This window comes from Harpia harpyja, chromosome 23 (genome assembly GCF_026419915.1).
Source record: "Harpia harpyja isolate bHarHar1 chromosome 23, bHarHar1 primary haplotype, whole genome shotgun sequence".
NCBI classification, from domain to species: domain Eukaryota; kingdom Metazoa; phylum Chordata; class Aves; order Accipitriformes; family Accipitridae; genus Harpia; species Harpia harpyja.
In genome coordinates this window covers 8,105,387-8,127,513 of record NC_068962.1, presented here as the reverse complement: position 1 = coordinate 8,127,513, position 22,127 = coordinate 8,105,387, and the positions used below count along the sequence as shown (strand labels likewise).

Here is a 22,127-nt window from a genome sequence, read left to right as displayed (position 1 = left end):
TCTCAGTAGAACAGAGGATGGTGTACACTGGTGTTTTCAGTTATCTTTTTTTTTCCATACGTCCCCCAAATTATTCCCTGTTTGTATTGTGAGCTGTGGCCAGAAGCATAAAAGAAAGTAAAAAATAGTTTAGCCTTCTTTTTACTCTGTAAACACAGAACAGTTCAGATCTCCCCTTATTATCAGATAGGAGGAAAATCTTTTGGACATTTGCTTTCAGTGTAACTCACATAAAATAACAAAAAAGATAACCAAAGTATGCGTCACAATAAAGTGTGGAAGCCTTTTGCTATGTGTAGCACAAAACAGATACAGCTCTCCAACAGTTTGGAATCAGCTTTTGCTGAATCACCCCACACTTCTTTTGGTAGATCATTCATAGTCCAAAAGGAGCCATAGCATAAATTAATGTAGGTCACATATATCATCTGAAGCCAAAATTATTTTTTGCCTTATAGACCAAGATTTTTCTTTTTTTTTAGCTTTGTCGTGTACTTGAACAATAAGCATAAGAATGTTATGAAGACTAAAGAGGTACTGCGGTCATTGATTTTTACAATAGGACAATAATGGATCAGTGATTTGTGGAAGGCAGTATTAAAGCAAAATGACCTTCAATTTTGTGCCAGTATTGGGTTTTTTACCAAAATAACTGCAAGATTATTCTAACTAATGCAATTTTAAGTTAGATCAAATGTAAACACTTTGTCAGGTGAGGATAGTATCACTAGCATATCATTGACTGCTTGCAGTTGTAGATATTTTCTTTTGCAGGACACCTTTTAAAGAAAGAGAAATGCCAGAGGTGGCATTTTTCCAAAGTGAATGAATGGGAAGTCAAGAATAGGAAGGACACGATGGGCAAATTAAATCAGTTCTGTTATATCACAGCATCTTAAGTCACTCATCCATGACAGAGTTGTAAGAAAAACTATACTGAAAGTACTTAGAAGACAGCATTGGTCACAGACATTGAGGATTTCCTTGCACTTGTAGAGACTGATAAAGGAGAAATCTGAACATTAAGTCCTTATTTTTCTCCAAAGCAAGTCTGTAGCAGAACATTTAGTAAAAATTCCTGAAAACGCAGAATCACGAAATAACAGACCAGTTGAGGTTGGAAGGGACCTCTGGAGGTCATGTGGTCTAAACCCCTGCTGAAGCATGGCCATCTAGAGCCAGTTGCCCAGGACCATATCCAGACAGCTTTTGACAGGAAGGAGACTCCACAACCACTCCGAGCAACCTCTGCCAGTACTCAGTTACCCTCACAGTAAAAAAGGGTTCCTGATACTCAGGATGAACCTCAAGTGTTCCAGTTCATGCCCATTACCTCCTATCCTGTCACTGTGTTCTTTACACCCTTCCTTCAGTTATTCAGATACTTAAACAAGATCTCTCTTTGTGAGAGACTGATTCATCTCGAACCACTTGTCTCAAAGTCTGTTTGCTGTGAGAGACTGAACTGTGAACTATTTCTCTTGAGCCATTTGTCTCGAAGATGGCTTGTTTAAGCAGGACACTCCTCTGGCCCATAAGGACCATTACCAGGCCATTGAGGCATCTGAGGGAGGAGAGGGGCTGGAGCCACCCGAAGCATGCAGGAATATGGAGGGTACCATTGTCATGGAAATTGTAGTCCTTGAGATAACATACTGGTTTGATCCCCCAAAGGTCCTGTCATAGACGAAACCTACAGTGCATGAACAGTACATATATGCATGCATCAGACTATGTCCTGTAACAAAACCATGGAGACAAGCTGTGGTGTGCACCCACCACTGAAGAACTGAAGATTGAGGACCAACAGGATGCTGCTGGATCCACGGTGGTGACTATTCTTGCAACCCTTATCCCGAGTGCTTGCTTGATTTCTGCCTTTTTCTTCCATTCTATCCTATCGCTGTTTTCTACTTTTGATACTTTTGATAATAAAAGCTGTTTGGGATATATGGCATTTGACCTCGTTTGTGTCTTAATCTCGCTCTTGGGATCATATTGAAACCTTCCCTGACATTGGATCAGGACACTCTTGAGCCTTCTCTTCTCCAGACTAAACAGTCCCAGCTTTCTAAAACTTTCCTCATAGGAGAGATGCTCCAGTCCCTTAATCATCTTTGGGACTCTTTGCTGCGCTCTCTCCAGTATCTCCATCTCTCTCTTGTACTGGGGAACTCAGAACTGGACGCAGTACTCCAGATGTAGCTTCACCAGTTCTGAATAGAGGGGAAGGATCCTCTCCCTTGACCTACTGGCAAGACTCCTCCTAATGGTATTCTGCAGTCCAGGCTACTGTTAGCCTTCTTTGTGGCAAGGGTGTGTTACTGGTTTATGGTCAACTTGGTGACCACTAGGACCCCGAGCCCCTCTTCTGCAAACCAGCTTTCCAGCTGGTCAGTCCCCAGTATATACTGGTGCATGGGGTTGTTCCTCCCCAGCCACAGGACTTTGTACATCCCCTTGTCGAAACTGCCTTTCATGAGTTTTCTGTCAGCCCATTTCTCTAGCCTGTCGAGGTGTCTCTGGATGGCAGCATGACCCTGTGGTTTATCAGTCACTGCTCCCAGTTTGGTGGTGTCTGCAACTGCTGAGGGTACACTCTGCCCCATCATCCAGATTGTTAATGGAGACATTGAACTGGATGGGATCTAGTACTGAACCCTGGGGGTCAGTTACTGGCAGGACAGGCTAGTTACTGGCCACCAGCTAGATATTGTGTGACTGATCACCACGCTCTGGGCCCAGCCTTTCAGCCAATTTTCAATCCACCTTGCTATCTTTCCATCCAGCCTGTACTTCATCAGCTTCTCTGTGAGGATTTTACGGGAGACAGTGTCAAAAGCCTTAGATGTATTGCAGAGGATGATTTAATAGTCAGGTTCTCCACTCATTTCTCAGTTTGGCTACACATATCTATAATTTAGTAATGGACAACTTCTTAATTTCTCTGTCCATCTATAGTTTGTTAAATGGAGGCAAGGATACTTCTCTTCCTGCTCATGACATTTGTGGGGCCAAGTTCTTATTTTTGAAGCTGCTATTAACTACTGTGACTTGACTTATCGTGGACTTGTACTGACATTAATAATGTTTATGCTTTTATTTACCAAATGAAAGATTTTTATTACCATTTTTCAACTTTTTTTTTTTTTTTAAATACCTTGTGGTGACTCAGGTAATGCTGTTGGGCTGTATAGTAAGATGTTGGTCACCTAAGTGCAATTGTGAAAAGTAGAACCTCTGTCTACCTAGATGGAAATCCTCATCCAGGAGCTGTTATTTTCTGGAAATGTTATTCATTTAGTGTAGCTAAACTGGGAGAGCTAGACTGGGTGAAGGAAAGAGAATAGCTGGAGAGTATTCATAATGTATTCTCTCAATGAAATATCTGTTAATACACATTTAATTATCCAAATGATTAATAAAATCAATATCTATTCTCTTTGTGTTTATTAAGAGATAAATCTTCCTGACACATCTCTTACAGAGAGTGATACATGCAAAATTAAATTCCTAACACACTAAGCTTCTAAATAATATTAACTAATTTTTAACCAGGGAGTTGTACTGTTGTGGTTAAATCTCTTTTCATATATTATCAGTTAATTTGCATGTAAGAATAATGGGTTAAATAGAGCCAAAACAAAACAGACAACCCGTCAGGTTCTGTACTAAATAGCCACAAGCACAAAATCTGAGCATCTGCAGAATCTGCTGTGAAAGAAATATACCATGCTGTGTCAGTGGGAGACTGAAAACAGTGGAAATAGAAGTGTTTAAATTTGAAGGTGAGAAATATTTTTGCTCTGACTCTAAATTCAGTAAATCAAGATTATTGATATGAGGACACTGAGGGAGATTCATTACAAAAAAAAAAAAGAAAAAGATAAAGGAGAAAAATAACAATGTCTTTTTTTTGTTTGTGTGTGTGTGTATGGGGTAATGGATAATCTTTCCATGCTCTTTTCACAAGAGAAAACCAGAAATCTGTGGGTGCTTTGGGACAACAAGACTCAATAAAATCATATGTTAAACAGTAAATGCAGAAAAGTACTTAGTAGTCAACATGCTTATGTACAAGACTATTTTCATAACTGTTTTTCTGTCAGGAAGTAGTATTTTTCTTCCTAGTGTATTAGAATTATTTGGAATATTTTCTTTCTCAGAACAGCTGTTGATAGCACCCAGGTTAAATGACAAATGTATTCCTCTAATACAGGTACCACATCCGAGAAAAGAGTACAGTCTGAAAAGTTTTACCTTCAGTGGGAATTGATTTACAGAGTCTATTTTTCAAGTTTTTATTGTATCTGTGAGATAATTGGTCATCTTGGGCTGTTGTGATGAATTCCGTATTTGGGTCTCAAGAAAGAAACATGCAGTCAATTGTTTTCATATATCAGAAGTAACCTAGAGGGGCTGATTCATTTTGGCAAGGATGATCTGCTGGGGATTGCAACAGAAATTCAATCTACTAAGGAGAAATAAGGGACATGGTATATGTTCTGGGCCACATGTCACAACATTTATCACTTCGAATAAAACAAAGGAAAAGTTTTAATGTGGGTGTTGCACATCCTCAGTCAATATTATAAACTCTGAAAGTGATGCTTTTCTTTCTCATTGTTACTCTTCCCATCAACCACGCCAAGAGACTTATTTCCAAAATGTTCCCAAAGACTTCACGCTTAGTATTTAGTCCTTAGAACAAAAGGAGGTTGAAGGTCATTACTGCAGCTAATTAATTTTTACTTTACTGTTTAATTCCCTGAAATTCTGGCCTTGCAATTTTTAAACTAAGACATAGCTGATTTTACAGGTATCATATAAGTGGCACTACTTGTAAGTTATCATTCAGAGGCCTTGTGATTTTGCACCAGCTTGTTCATTGGTCTGCACATGCTCATTTTAATGTTACACATATATATATGACTACAGAATAAATATTATAATTTCATATGCAAAGGTCTGGGCATGAAAAGAAATAAGTAATATAATAGATATAGTTTTATTTTTGAGAATATTACTGTCATTCCCTTATTAAAATAAAGCTCTGAATAACTGTTAAGACAGAATATACATTAATTTATTGTATTAATAATACACCTTTACTTTGTGGTCAGGTAATGGCCAGGAATGGTAAGACTTGGATCAGTAAAATATTTTTCTTCTAAACTAGTTTGAAGGGAAGAATACAGATTTCAGTATCAGAGGTATTCAGAAATTGGCCTGTATCTTCGTCAAGGACATTTTTGAGCTATGTGTGTCAGAGGAAACCAGAAAAGATTTAATTTTTTTTGTGTGCTTTGACATTGCCCATGATTTGTAATTCTTCCTTTTGCTTCATTGGCAGTAACTTTTTAAGTAATATAGCTACATTGATAACACTGGTTCCACAGCACAGCAACTGTAGAAATTTTAATGGTGAACAGCATGCAGAATATAAATGCAAAGGTCTGAAACAGATCTGATTGATTGCTAGAAAGAATGGAAGACAAAATGATAGACAGAAGCAAAGGACATGACGAGCATTCAGCCATTCAGGAATCAGGGAAACAATGGATATGTCGGTACCATAATATAGAAATACATTCCAATGGAAGTGAAATGTGTTTTTTTCCCCAAAAAGAGGGAGAAAGGGATCATATGTGAAAATTTAAGTGATGTTTGGGAACATTCCAGTTTCCTCAGTTTTAATGAAATACCTTGATGGAATTCAGTTTTTCCTTGCTCCTATTTACTTCTATGTCAAAATAACACAAGGGTAGTGAAATGAGAACAACTGCATTTCAAATGAAATCTCACTAAAACTTCCAAAGTTGTAGGTCATTTCAGTATTTCAGGTCATGTGCATCTTAAGTGAAAAGAATAATTTGAATGTTCACTTCACAGTGACAGCAAACAGGTGAAATGCCTGAGCTTCAGAGTAAGTTGCCAAATAGACAATGAAGGTTATTTTAGAAAACAGGTTACTTTTGTTCTTTCACAAGTCCATTGCTTTTGTTACAGAGCTTTGAAACTGTCTCATGCAGTCTAATGTATGGGATGCTTTCTTTCTCTTTTCTCTAGTTCTCTGCCCTAGTACCTCTCATTTCTGCTACTTAAATTACCACTGTTTGATGTAGTAAGGATTTTGATATTTTTCAAACTAGAAAATATTTTTAAGTTGTTAGCCTGAGCTTCATAATATGGGTAATATTTTTAAATCCAACCAGCCATTTACTCTTCATCACTGACTTTTGTTTAATTTTAAAGGCAAAATAATATTTTCTAATTGATAACACTAGTGCATCTGCATGGTGTTTCTAAAAAGAAGTATGTTCTTCATTTTTAACATTGTCTCTGGAAGGAGAAAAAAATGCTGGTCTTGTGATAAGGCCTCAGTTACTTAGCAGACTTAAGTTTTCTGCTTATACAGAATAATACAGTCATGAATTTTCCTTTAGATACAAGACCACTACCCTCCTCTGCTTCCACTTCACCACCATTTTAACTTTTTCTCATTTTCTTGATGAATCAAACAAGAAGAATCATATGAAAGGTAAAGAGAAGCTCCTCCTAATCACACCAACATTTTCTACTTTCCACACAGAACTGGGGAAATTATTTAGTGTTTGATTCTCTGCACCTTTGATGTAAGTTTTGCATAAGACATTCATGGGTATTAATGCTTTTTGTCTATAAATTTGTGCTTCCCCCAAGCAAACACTGTATATGGGTATAGATAACAGTCTACATACGACGTGTATACATTAAACTCTGGGTGGAAACGTGTATTTTACTTTAAAAGTTTGGATCACTTTTTATGTGAGAAAACTTTAGATGTTTCCAATCTCTCTTTCTGGATGAATTTTCTAAGAAGCTCCATGATTCCTTTTCATTGTTGTTTTATTGAAGTATTTCTCTGAATGCATGACTCTATTCATTCAATTTTTGCAAGTTTCAACTGAAAAAGCAGTCATTTCCTTTTCATTCCTCCAATAACCTTGAGGACGAGTTTACATTTTATTATACTACATTATTTCAGAAAATCTGTCTGGTTGATGCTGCATTATTTTTCATTTTTTCAGCTTACTGAAGTCAATGATTCCAATTTTAATGTTACTTATATGCCAGTGAGGAGATGGTAACCTTATCAGAGAACTTCCCTACTAATATAGTTATGAAAAACAAGGATTTTCTGAGAGCAAACTAGCATTAGACGTAAAATTTCTTCAGGAATTCACATAATTATGTAAAGACAATCAAACATAATAGAGAGCAAGAGGATAAAACCACATGAAAAAGTTGCAATTAAATACATTGAAAAGCTATAGTAAGGAAGATCTGGGATATCCCTCAGTTCTTCACTTCAAGGCTTCTTAGATAACTGAACTAGATATATAAATATGAGACTGAAAGGATATGTGAGAGTGTATTTTAAAATAATCTTCAGTCTCATCTGGATTCTCCTGAAAACCAGTTTCTGAAAGTAAATCATACTTATTTTTCTTTTCTTTCTTCTTTACTTGATCTACCTAAAATGTTTCTTCTCTTACTGTGAATATGATCCAGAGCTTGCAGATTGCAGTACAATTTGCACAGAAGACAATGCATTTTGTCTCAAGTTAGTATTTGGGCAGTTCTTCACACACAGATTATTCCATGGGTATCTGGAAAGTGATGATGTGACCTTTAGATCAGAAACTGGTTTTCCTTCTGGTAACTAGTTTCTGAACCATAAAGGTTCAGAAAATCCATACAGGAGACAACCCCTTGCATCTAACTTTTTTTTTTTTTTTTGACATTTCACTAAACAAACTTGTCAGTTTACATCTAATACTTAAAAGGAAGTTAGACTTTTTTGATTTATTGATTTTAAAGCATTTATTTCATTGATGTAAGGCTTTTCATTAATAGAATTCTTTCATTGATTATAAGTCTATATATAATCGGATGCATCTTTTTTTTTCATCATGTTTTTTCCCTTTATCTTCAGGTTATGAATTTCTTCTAGTGAACTGCTTATACATTAATTTTTCAAAGTATTTTGTTCCACAGGCAGAAGCATTTTTATGAGGCTGCTTTTGTGCTGAAATCCATTCCCTGTTACATGAAGGGGCAACAAAATACACGCTAACTACCACGCTGGATTATTTAGGCATTCTCAGTCTTAATGACATGTTAAAAGAAAGAAGGGAAAAAAAAATGCAAAAATGTTACAGAAAGTCCAGCTAAAGTTGCAAGAAGGTTTACTGTAAGGTATCTAAACCACTAGTGCTTCAAGGCATCTGCTCACTTTACCTGTTAACATTTACTCTGATTATATATGTAAAGATTTTCACACTTATATTTCATACATATATATACACCCAATATATATTTGTTTTTTATATATGTATGGGGTTTTTTTTAACCTGTATTTAACTTCAGATTGGAAAAAATTGTTTCACAGTATATATGTGTGTGTGTCTATTATGTATACATGTACATGTTTGTGTATATTTATTTTTCATTCTGTGAAATGCTTTTCAGAGTCATTGGTAAACCAGGAACATACTTACATACTGTAATGTACCAGCTGGACTGTAAATGTCTTCATCTATATAGACATCTTAATTTGCTTTTGTTAAATAAAGCGGACGGTTGCAGGTAAAAATTCCAGTTCATGAGAAATTGCATCATTCTCCCTGGACAGTGGATGTAGTTCCTGCCAAGAGCTTGAATACTATGAGCAACTCTGCAGCGCTTAGAGAAACTCATAGGCTTCTGCCAGAGATTTCACTTAAAAAATTTGTTCACTGTCAAGAATATTGTATTATTAGCTACATGAGAGAGAGTTTATCTGGACCAAAAAAAAAAGCAGTAATATGACTAAAGTATGGCTTTTGTGCTGTGCTTAACCTTTTTTGAGACAGTCCCTCTACTGCATGCAGTCTGTGATATCTCAATTTAAATTCTTGTTCAATTTTATTGCTTTTGGAGAATGAAAATTAAATTAAATTAAACACCAGTATCTAGTAGTATACTTGTACTTTCTGATTAATGTCTTCAGAAGTGTTCATGGCTTACCCCCCTCAATCACTGTACACAGAATTAAGAATTTATGCAAATCTCCATGTCTATCAGCAAGTCCTAATAATTATGTATTGTAGTTAAGCCTCACCTTGCAAATAGGAGCTCTAGAGTTTGTGATCTGGAAACCTCTCTATGTGGGGAAATCATAGACAGTTTCCAGGTTCCAGCTGGAATGCCCTAAGGACTTTTACTGTCCGTCAGCAGCCACTCCAGAAAGGCCAGGGACTCTTGGCCTTACAGGACTTCTACCCTCCTCACATAGATAACTCCTCCAGGATCACCATGACTGAATGCAGGGTTTAAGCTGGAAAAACAACTGTAAGGTAGACTACCTCTATTTTAAGAAATTACACCACCAGTTACACTTTCCCTTTAAAATGTTCATTAAGTTGGAAAAGGAAAGTCATAGTGATGTCACCTTTGTGATTGGGTGGTGCTTTATCTACATCTAGATGATGCCATTATTGCCAATTGATAAAGGGAATAAGAACAATATCAGTGCCTTGTGACCGATCCTGGAGTTATTTGCAGTTTCTTATTAAACATTTAATTTGTATGCTCTGCTATCATAGTAGCCTTCCACTTGATCTAGAGTGAGGTTTCAGACACAGAAAAAAAATATATCTTGAATTATATTTTTATTGCTCTCATTCTATTTGTACAAGTGAGCTACCTAACTAGACTATATCCAAATTTAAAACCATGTATTGTCTTTGTAATACTCAAACAACAAAGCAGAAATGATAAACGAGGGATTATTCTCATATTATCACTGACCTGGGGGGGGGGGGGGGCAGGGGGAAGAACATCAAATATTATATCTTTGAACAAATTTTCATCTAAAATATATAAATAAGCATCGATACACATACATACACACACCAGACTGAAAAGTTGCCATGGTTCAATTGTGACAATATGATTTTTTTCTATTCTTTAGCAATATCTTTTAATGTTCCACTTTACATTCCTCTACTGTCACATGGATAAAATTTGGTATTTTCATTTTACTTTTATTTTAAAAGTAATTCTGAAGTCAATCATAATGCTACAGTTCCTTTTCATTAAGCCTACACAAACATTTTTGGGGTTGTGTTTTGATGTATCTAAGGTTGCATTTATACTTCAAGATACTCTGAAATAAAGATGCAATCTGAACGTATCAAGGAAAGAAAGACTTCCCATTGGAGTCTTAATTCTAAAGCAAATCCTTGGCATATCTGGTAATTGCATAAACATCATCTGGTACTATAACAACAGGTTCTTACATCTAAGTATGTTGTCAGTGTGGGCTGAATGGCTTTCATCTGATCTGGCAATTATATGTGATGTTGACACTTGATACTTTCACAGTACCTTCCCTTTCTGTTGTGTATGAAAATTCACATGGACTATAAACAAACATTTTTGTCTGTTTATATGAACAATGAAAATATGAAACCATTACATTTTTAGGAATAGGTTTGTATGTTGTATGTTTGTGCTGAGCCTATTATAAAGTAACCTTTAGCTCCAGAACAGATAATTTAGGCATTAATAAATATACTAAAGTTGTGGCTAAAGTATGTGAGGAATTTTGTCTGAATTAATATAAAAATGTTGTGCAATGCTCATGTGAAAAGTGCACGTTCTGCCATGAACTGTAACCCATGCTGTTCATTATATAGTTAGGAATAAAATAATATAAAACAGTACCTACAAACTTCTTGATATAACATCTCTTATTAAAAACAAGCATTACTGGAATATAAAAAAAAAAGATAGTATCTTCTTTGCATACATATTTGTTTAAAATGCAGAAAGTTACATATGTATACTGGAGAAGAAAGTAGCTTATAAGAAAGATTTGCGAAGTGAACGATGCTTTTATTAGGACTGTGTAAAGGAAATAGAATCCTGGAAACGTAATAGGTTTTAATCATGCTGGGGAAATTTTTTATATTTCTGTTTTGGCGGTCAAATAGAATTTCAGGGAATAATAGATTAACCCAAAATCTAGAAGACAAAAAGATTTTATGAGTGCTTCTTTTATTTAAAATATCCAGCAAGCAAAGGTAATTTATTGCTTGGGAAGGGAAATTTCAGTATTTGTTTAGAAAAATGTTGAAGCCGTCGTCTTTTCTCTCTTTTTCTCTCTTTTTTTCCTTTGAGGAAGAAGTGAAGCTTCAAGCAAATGACTGAATTTAAATCTACTTCACTGGCGGTTTTTTGGCCTAGAAGTCATTTCTTGATTTGATAAAGTATTTTTGCACAGCCTCATAAACAATTGAACTGTCAAAGTTTAATTCAATCATCTTGTCTTTTAGATAATTGGATTAAGGAGTTGAGATTTTGCAAACCTCTGATTTTTAGCAGGCTGGGATGTTGTGCTAAAGAACAAACATATTGATCTGTAAATCACCTTTATCTTCAATTAGATGACTTCTCTTACTGTCTTAATTATTTGTGACCGTTCTTCAAAGACTATCCCGTTTTAATGAGCACAAATTGAGCATTTTTTCTTGTCTATTCCCTACTTTTAAGCTTGAAAAATTTGTACTTAAGTGCTATAAAGAATATTTTCAAGTGTTATATAAATATCTGAGTTTTAAATGAACTATTCTGCAATACTGGGATAGCATCTGGAAAGAAATCAGATCTTTGAGGAAAGAAAAGGTGGACAAAGAAGCTTCAAAGAAAGACATATAGAAGAAAATATTGTTATACGTGTAAGATTTTATAGATCCTGCTTTGATTACAGATGATTTGCTTTAAGGTAAATCAACAGTCATATAAGCAACGGAAGTGTTTACAAAAATGTTCGAAATTTACAGCTGTTTTCTTGGAGCCCCTGTACTAATATGTCTAGAGCTCACCAAAAGCCTCAGTAACAAATCGCAGTAACATGTGGGCCTACGCCTGGTTTTGATGACTGTTTTCTATCTTTTCATACATACAATATATTGTGATAAAGTATCTGGAGACAGTTTAATGTTTTAAGGTAAGGAGAGCTTTAAACTAGGAATGATGGGGGAGGGAGGAGACAGTTACTAGCAGCCCTGTGAGGGAGTGATGGACAGGATTGACGAGCAAAGGGTCTGGAATGATGTGAATGAAAGGGAATGTAAAATCAACAAAATAGAGCTTAAGAGGGGTCACCTGCAGCATTTGCATGTAAGCAAGGAAGTGCCCACAAGTCACCATTATGGAAAAAACCCAACCAGACTGTCTCTGGGAAATCAACAGGTTGAGGTGCCTCTCTGAAGCGCATATATGCTAATGCACACAGCGTGGCAAATAAATATGAGGACTTAAGAGATCTGTGTGCCGTTGCAGTGTTACAATCTTGTTGGGATCATGGAGACGTGGTGGGATGGCTCCCATGACTGGAGTGTTACAATGAGGGGATACAGGCTCTTTGGGAAGAAAAGGCTGGGAAGAACAGGAGAGGAAGTTGCCCTTTATGTGAGAGAACAGCTGGAGTGCATGGAGCTCTGCCTAAGGATGGATGATGAGACAAATGAGAGCTTATGGGTAAGGATTAAAGAGAAAACCAGTATAGATGACATTGTAGTGAGTGTCTTCTGTAGGCCATCTGACCAGGAAGAATGAGTGGATGAGTCTCTCTACAGACAGATAGGAGCAGCCTCACATACACAGACCCTGGTCCTCATGGGGGACTTCAACCACCCTGATAACCTGCTGGAGGGACAATACAGCAGGGCATAAGCAATCCTGGAGGTTCCTGAAGAGAACTGATGACAAATTCCTGATCCAAGTGATAGAGGATTCAATGAGGAGAGGTGCTCTGCTAGACATCATACTCACAAAAAAGGAAGGGCTCATGGGGGATATGAAGATTAAAGGCTGCCTTGGCTACAGTAACCATGAGATGGTGGAGTTCAGGATTCTGAGAGGTGGCAGCAAGGCAAAAAACAAGATCATAACCCTGGACTTCAGGAGAGCAAACTTTGGCTTCTTCAAGGATCTGCTTGGAAGAGTCCTGTGGGATAAGGCCCTGGAGGAAAGAGGGCTCCAACAATGCTGGTTAATAATCAAGGTCATATATTCAAGAGCAGTGTATCCCAAAGAGCAGGAAGTCAGGCAAAAATGCCAGGAAGCTCCTGACAAAACTCAAATATCAAAAGGAAGTATACAGAAGGTGGAAGCAGGGACAGGTAACCTGGGATGAATACAGACACTGTCTGAGAATGCAAAGAGGGTGTTAGGAAAGACAAAGCCCACCTGGAATTGAGTCTGGCCAGGGATGTCAAAGACAACAACAAGGGCTTCTGTAAGTATATAGGTAACAAAAGGAAAACTGGGGAAAATGTGGGCCTACAGCTGAATGGGGCAGGGGACCTGGTGACACAGGACTTAGAAAAGACTGAAGTACTGAATACCTTCTTCACCTCAGTCTTTATTAGCAAGACCAGTATTCAGGAATCCTGTACTGGGTTTACGTGGCAAGGTTTTGGTAGCAAGAGGGCTGCAAGGGTGGCTTCTGTGAGAAGATGCCAGAAGCTTCCCCTATGTCCAACAAAGCCAGTTCTAGCCGGCTCCAAGATGGACCCGCCGCTGCGCAAGGCCAAGCCCATCAGTGACAGTGGTAGTGCCTCTGTGATAACATATTTAAGAATGGGGAAAAAACTGCTGTGCAACAGCATCTGGAGACAGGAATGAGAATATGTGAGAGAAACAACCCTGCAGACCCGCAGGTCAGTGCAGAAGGAGGGGGAGGATGTGCTCCAGGCGCCGGAGCAGAGATTCTCCTGCAGCCCGTGGAGAAGACCACGGTGAGGCAGGCTGTCCTCCTCACGCAGCCCCTGGAGGTCCACGGTGGAGCAGATATACACCTGCAGCCTGTGGAAGACCCCACGCCGGAGCAGGGGGATGTATCCTGAAGGAGGCTGTGACTCCGTGGTGAGCCCACGCTGGAGCAGCTTTCTTGCAGGATCTGTGACCCCATGGGGGACCCACGTTGGGGCAGTCCATTCTTGAAACCCCACGGAAAGGACCCACACTGGAGCAGGGGAAGAGCATGAGGAGGAAGGAGCAGCAGAGACAATGCATGATGAACTGACCACAACCCCCATTCACTGTCCTCCTGCGCTGCTCGGGGAGACAAGGTAGAGAAATCAGGAGTGAAACTGAGCCCGGGAAGGGAGGGATAAGGGGAAGATTTAGATTTGTTCTTATTTCTCATTATCCTACTCTGGTTTTAATTGGCAATAAATTAAATTAAATTAATTTCCCCAAGTTGAGTCTGGTTTGCCTGTGACGGTAACTGGTGACTATCTCCCTGTCCTCATCTCGACCCATGAGCCTTTGGTTATATTTTCTCTCCCCTGTCCAGTTGAGAAGGAGGCATGATAGAGTGGCTTGGTGGGCACCTGGTGTCCAGTCAAGGTCAACCCCCCCCAAATCCTAAGCCCCAGAGACCAGGTAGGAAGTCTGGAGCAAGGAGTATGTACTCATGATGGAAGACAATCACGTCAGCAAGTACTTCAGCAAACTCGACATTCATAAATCCAAGGACCCTGATGGGATGCACCCATAAGGGCTGAGGGAGCTGGCTGATGTGTGAGACCACCCTCGATGAGCTTTGAATGATCATGGTAATTGGGAGAGCTGCCTGAGGACTGGAGGAAAGCAAATGTCACTCCTTTCTTGAAAAATGGCAAGAAGGAGGGCCCAGGGAACTACAGGCCAGTCAGCTTCACCTCAGTCCTTGGGAAGGTAATGGAACAACTAATCCTGGAAACCATTTCCAGGCACATAAATGACAAGGTGATAGGGAGTAGTCAGAATGGATTCACGAAGGAGAATTCATGCTTGATAGATCTTCTATGATGAAACGACTGCCCTGGTAGGTGAGCAGAAAGCAGTGGCTATTGTCTACGTGAACTTCAGTAAGGTCTTTGACACTGACTCCTATAAGATCCTTATAGAGAAACTGATCAAGTATGGGCAAGATGAACAGACAGTGAGGTGGATTGAAAATTGGCTGAAAGCTGGGCCTAGACTGTGCTGATCAGTCACACAATGTCTAGTTGGAGGCCAATAACTAGCAGTGTACCCCAGGGATCAATTCTGGGTCCAATCCAGTTCAATGTCTCCATTAATGATCTGGGCGACGGGGCAGACTGTACCCTCAGCAAGTTTGATGATGACACAAAAACAGGAGGAGTGGCTGATATACCAGAGGGTCATGCTGCTGTCCAGAGAGAAACTGACTGACAGGAAAGTCATGAAAGGCAATTTCAAGGGGATGTACAAAGGGAGAAACAACCCCAGGCACCAGCATATGCTGGGGACTGACCAACTGGAAAGCAGGTTTGCATAAGAGGAGCTGGGGGTCCTAGTGGTCACCAAGTTGACCATAAGCCAGTAACATGCCCTTGCCAAAAAGAAGGCCGAGGGTGTCCTGAACTGCATTAGGCAAAGCATTGCCAGCAGGTCGAGGGAGGGGACGCTTCCCCTCCACTAAGCACTGCTGAGACCACACCTGCAGTACTTTATCCAGTACAAGGGAGACAGGGAGCTACTGGAAAGAGTCCAGCAAAGGCCTACAAAGACGAAGGGACTGGAGCACCTCTACTATGAGGAAAGGTTTAGAGAGCTAGGACTGTTCAGCCTGGAGAAGGCAAGGCTCAGGGCGAATCTTATCAGTCTATATCAATACCTGAAGGGAGGGTATGAAGAGGACAGAGCCAGGCTCTTTTTCAGTGGTGCCCAGTGACAAGACCAGAGGCAATGGGCACAAACTGAAACACAGGAGGTTCCATCTGAACATCAGGAAACACTTTGTTAATGTGGGGGTGACAGAGCACTGGCACAGGCAGCCCAGAGCAGTTGTGGATTCTCTCTCCTTGGAGATATTAAAAAACTATCTGGACGTGTTCCTGGGCACCCAGCTCCAGGTGGTCCTGCTTGAGCAGGGGGGTTGGACCAGTTGACCTCCAGAGGTCCCTTCCAACCTCAACCATTCTGTGATTGTCATTCAGTGGTTCTGGGAATAGTGTAATATAATAAGGTAATCTAAAGCAATATAAACTTTAATACATTGAAAATAGTTTAAATTTTACTGGATAACAGAACTCTGTTATCATGCAAAATGGCAGGGTTTTGTTTGACAAATTTCTTATTTTGTTTAATCAGGCATATTTCAAGAATAAACCACAGAGAACTCTCACTGTGCTACTTCCAGTGATACCCACACTTTTCTGACTTAAATGAAATGATGGGCAATATAAAGAATTTTGTCTATAGAGGCCTCACTCTGTGATTTATTGTCATGATTTTATTACCAGGCCTCTGAATCCAGCATGTTTCACAAAATCTAAACTGCATTTATTTTAACTATGCGACATAAAACAGGAAGAAAAGCTATTAAAGGTTTTCTTGTATTTGGCAGATCACTCTCAGTCATATATCAGCATGTGATATTAATTCATGTGGCAGAACAAATACCTATTAGAGACCTAAAACAGTACAAAGAATTAAACCTAATTTTCATGACATTTAAAAACAAAACAAAACAAACATTTTGTGAAACTATTTCTTCCCTGTCTGGTAGACAGTAATAGCACTTTATTAAAAACTATAATATACTCACTTCATTACAGAAGCATTAGAAACTTAGCTTTTCTTTCCTATTGAATTGTTTTATTTGTAGATCTTATACAAACACACATTCATTGAATTCAAGCTGACCTTATTTGTGAAGGTGTAAGAATCTGAAATAAACTTTCTCTGCCCAAGTTCCCCCTTTTCACTGTATAATCCTACCATTTTGTTTTTGCTGGCTTCTAAGCTCATACAACTGTAAAGTTTTGGGGTTTATTTTAATGATCACTTCCTTTAGAGTATTATATTTATTGTGTTAAAAATATTAAATTGTGTTCTGTATTAAAGCTGGCTGCATTTGAAACCTTAGTAAATGGTCTTCTTTCATGTGGGGAAAAAGGAAGAAAGAAAGAGTGCTCTAAATTGTAAGCTAATGGAGCGTAAAATTTTCATTATCTAAATCCAAGTGATAAAAGCCTAATCATCATCAGAAATCCCTATTTTTGTATTATTCTACAACTTCAGATAGACAAACTATTTACGTTGCATTTTAAAAGGTGACTTAAGAATGAGTTTTCATTTATGCAGGTCTCAAATATATGATAGTGCCTTTTGAAAACAGATTCCTTCAGCATACTTGATACCAGCATTATTCTTTCCCTAAATACACAAAACCACAGGTAAGGAGAAACAGTCAATACTGTTTCATTTTAAAACAATGGAGTAAAAACATGTCCTTTGAAAGTCAGAATAAATTTCAGAGATAGATGCATTATAATCAAAATATAAGTAATTTATACCTTTATTACCATCTCCCTCCCTGACTCCTGCCATATGGTGTTGCCTCCTCACTTCTGGCATTAGAGTAACCCCTCTGAAATGGGAGTATGCAGGATTTTTTTTTTTTCTCCTATGTTATGATCTAAGCTTACTAGGCTGAATTAATTCATGAAGGGGTCAGATGAATACATTATGGCGCAACAGAGCTATAAGTAATATACAGCTGAGAATACAGAAGGAAGTAAGGAAAAAGGACTGCTATCTCCAGTGAGCTGTTAGATTTGCTCAGCTATATCACTGCTCTGCAATCAGGTAATTTCTGTTTATTTTTATAGATATTTATGTTTGTGTGTAGGTACAGGCTGGTTTTATACTTCATATTAATGGAAACTGTATATTGAAATCAAGAAAAAAAGAAGCACTTTAGAACAATCAGGATGCTGTTTCTTTTAGAGGTATCTAATCTGCAACTGCTGGCACTGATAAAGAGAAGAGAAAAAAACCAAGAGAACTTTAAAAAATATTTTAGACTTTAAGGGGCATTTTTTGCTAAGAGAGAAAGAGTATTTCATTCTTGCACATTTTGAAACCTCTCTAATGCACCACCAGGAAAGCACCCGTCTCCTCAGTGGGCAAGAAGCACCTTATGATTATCTGCAAGTCACCTTTCCTAAGAGGAGCTCTAACATCTTCATTTCTTCCCTCTTTGTATAACTCCACACAATGAACTAGGAAATAGACAGTTCCACAAAATTTCAGTCTGCTTTACAGTACCTGAGAGTACACAGCCAACAGTAACAGTCATAGAATATTAAAAATAATAAGTGACAAAGATATTAAAAGACAGAGCAGGGAAGCAAAATTTGAGACAGTTGTCAAGAGGCAAACTGAAAATAGATTATTTCTTGTTCAGACTAGAAAGCTGAACAAATTGCTATTAGACAATTATGCTAGCAGGTATTTTACCATATTCAGAATTTGGTAAACTTAGCCTTATTTAGTCTATAGTCTTTCTAATGCATCAGAAATTATTCAGTTACAATCTACCCATTACATTTCACCCCTTCTTTGTAATTTCTATCACATAGTGTCAGCCATTAACTTAATTGTACAACCACTGCCAATTTTCATTCATACATAATAGTTAAAGGCTAGGAAGATCAGGTTATTTCCTCATAGTCCCAGAAATTAACAAGCCTACCCTATTCCCTTCCTTTTTAAAGGACGAAAAAACCCCCCATAATATACTTGCTAGATCTTTGTTTTTTCTTCTACATAAGTGTCTTCCCTTGAAGTTTTTTCTTCTTGGAGAGGTATTAGTTTTTACTTATTATCTGTAATAAAAGTATCTATAAAAAGTTCACATACTCACTAGGTAATACACTCTGAAAAATCAAGTTTCTATGATCGCTTAGTCTTTAATTTCTTTCACCCTCAAGAATGTTTCCATTACTGTCCACTTTCTACTTTCAGTTCTTCCATGTTAATTATCTCCAGTCCAACAGCCTAAGATACAACACTCTAGTGTTCAAGGATGTAGTGCTCTAACACAAAGAGTTCTTGCTCTGGACATAAACATGACCATGTAACTACAGGGATTATAGAAAAAAAAATCTTGCAGATCTGGACTCATCTAGATGTTCTTTAAAAAAGAACACTTTGGGGAAATCAGTTTACAATACAATGACATTCAGGCTATCAAAAAATCAACTGAATAGAGTGAATGGAATATTCAATGACTTTTTTCAATAACAAAAGTTATAAAGAAAGCTTCTGTTGACAGGCAACCCTTTTACAAAGTAATACTGTTCTTTGCAAGCTGAGTGCTATATATATTTTTCTCTGCTCATTGAATACAGTTTCCTGCCACTAAATAACTGAGCTTAATTTCTCAATGTCAAACCACTGCTGATCTCTGCATCCCATACCAGCTTTCAAAGCAGACTATTTGTTCTGCAGAAACCATGTACAATATTTTACTAAAATGGCGGTTTTCTTATTCTTCCTACCAACTAAAGAAAATATAATATTAAAAAAAGTAACCATTGCTCTGTTTATTCAACATCTGTTAAATAGGAAATGACCTTTTTGATAACATTTCCCTTTCTCTCACACACTTTTAGTAATATTACTCTTCACCTCCTAGTTTCTTTTGGCTAGTGACCTTTACTCCAAGAAATTTGTCCCCCCCTACTAATTTGTAAGCATAGGTTTGCTAAAGTTCACATTTATTGATCTTTCTAATGTGATGAAGTCTCTACAAGCTACTCTTAGGTCCTTACAATAAAACAACAATGTTCAGAGATAAGAGAGTTTGGGATCCTTTCCCTTCCCTTGTAATGTAATTCCATAATACAAGATCCTAGGCAGCAGTTGATAAAATCTAGAGATGATCTGCAAAGCACAGAGAAATAAAAGCCTTTAAGCCACTTACACTGACTTCTGGCTTGTTATATCTCTCCTTATGTATTAAGTAAACCACCTGAGAGCTAAAAATTACTGATTTAGCATTATCAGTATTTTAAGATTGAAATACAAGATTAGATCCTAACCTGAGAGTCATTCAGATTTTCCATTTGTTCTCATGCAGATTTTCACTAGGAGTTCCATAATTTCTCATAACTAACAATGATTTTATTATAAAGTTGCAAGATTTTTTGAAATAGCAGAAATTATCAGAAGTACTAAAAAGGAGTTTTCATTCACATAGGGACTTTCAGGTTGGGGGATTGCATCTGAACCCAAATTGCATTCAGTAATTGTAGCAAATTCCCTCTAAGCTTTACACCTGAAGCAGATGGAAGAAGATTACATCAGGAGATCAACCCTTTCAAATTACAATAGTTTATGATGCTCATCTGCATTTTAATCAGATATAAAGGATTTATTCCTGAAGTACATCAAGAAACACTATTTTCACCTCCTGAAATGCATCAGAGAGTTTATAGCTAATCAAGCAAAATATGTGGCACATTTTCACTTTGTATATCTTTCTCTCTGGTGTATGCAGTATTACATGGCTATAGGTGTCGGTGATTTTATTAGCAACTATATCTAAGCCTATCAAAATAGAAACCAGAAAGTAATTTCGTATGCCAAATCCACTTTGTTAAGGATTTAACTCCTAAGCTCAACAAAAAAGATGAATTTATGGTTACATTAGATACATTAGCTAACGTTATTTTATTCAAAATGTAGTTCAATACAATACCAGCAGATAGATAAAACAGATCATGTGTAGTCAGAGACTAGGAAAATTGCATGACTTGAAGGTACCGAGAACAAAGACTTGTCATGTTCCTTCTTGTGACCAGAGAGAGCATGAATTGCAATTAGTTTTCTCACGCACAAAGACTGAATAGCAAAATTCACCACCTGAAAAAGTATGTCTCATGTTCCTGACAAATAAGTACAAGACTGATATTGCCAAAATATTCCTATACTGACAATTATTTCAGGAAAATTATTTTCTCTGTTGAATTATAATCACCTTAATTCATAAATTAATAGTAAGTCAAGTGTAAGTGAAATTCAGTGGCCTAGAAACAACCGTGTGTCAGCAGATTGCTAACAGTGACTTATTTAATTCAACTATTGGCGAAAATAAATTTAAATAAAAAGTATTACGAATGCATTTGCAAACCATGTTATCTGAAGAGTGATCTACTACTAATAGGCAGCAAAGGTTTTGGAAGAGGAATACAGAACAGAAACATGTCTCCATCACCTCATTAAAAAATTACCTGTATTGCCTGCTACAAATACTATTTTTTCTGTGGGAAAAACAAAGTTTTCAACAATTGATTTTACTAGTGTTATGAACTAAAATTGGATTTTTCTGTGTTGCTAAGGAAAAGATCAACAGAATAGATTTAAGCAGGTATGAAATGAGGATAATGCTAGAAGAGAAGTTAACAGGAAAGTAGAGGGATTAAAACAGATCTCTGGTATCACTGTGTGCTAGTGGAAAAAGACATTCAAGCCATATTTCATTATTAATGGCACAGCAAAGTCAATCATAAGAATAGCAGATGGAGGGGTGTGCATGATGTTGGTACAGCATTTCAGGAAAATACGTTTGCGTTTGCTTCAAAACAATGTGATAAAATATTTTGTAAATAGCAGCTTACATAGTTTAGAACAGTATTTTTAAAACATTTTCTGTTTTATAATCAAGGGCATAGTTTCTATCAGGAAGATTTGGGAATTCTGTATAAAGATGAGGAATGTTATCCAAGTGTTTTCAAACACACAGACACATAACAGAATCATAGAATGAATGGTTTGGGTTGGAAGGGACCTTTGGAGATCATCTAGTCCAACCCACCTGCTGTGGCCAGGGACATCTTTCACTAGATCAGGTTGCTCAAAGCCCCATCCAACCTGACCTTGAACACTTCCAGGGATGGGGCATCCACAACTTCTCTGGGAAACCTGTTCCAGTGCCTCACCACCCTGCACAGTGAAAAATTTCTTCCTTATGTCCAATCTAAACCTATCCTCTTTCAATGTAAAACCATTGAGCCTTGTCCTGTCGCTACAGGCCTTGGTAAGAAGTCTTCCTCCGTCTTCCTTGTAAGCCCTCTTTATATATTGAAAAGCCACAATAAGGTCTGCCCAGAGCCTTCTCTTCTCCAGGCTGACCAACCTCAACTCTCTCAGCGTTTCTTCATAGGAAAGGTGTTCCAGTCCTCTGATCATTTTCATGGCTCTCCTCTGGACCCTCTCTAAAAAGTCCATGT

At 37.7% G+C, this 22,127-nt stretch overlaps 1 protein-coding gene across 2 annotated transcripts in view; it reads right to left on the bottom strand.

Annotated features, from left to right (window-relative positions):
* The window catches only part of MGAT4C (MGAT4 family member C), a 426,992-nt gene that overhangs the window by 295,614 nt on the left and 109,251 nt on the right, over window positions 1-22,127 (bottom strand). The gene's annotated exons all lie outside the window — the stretch shown is intronic.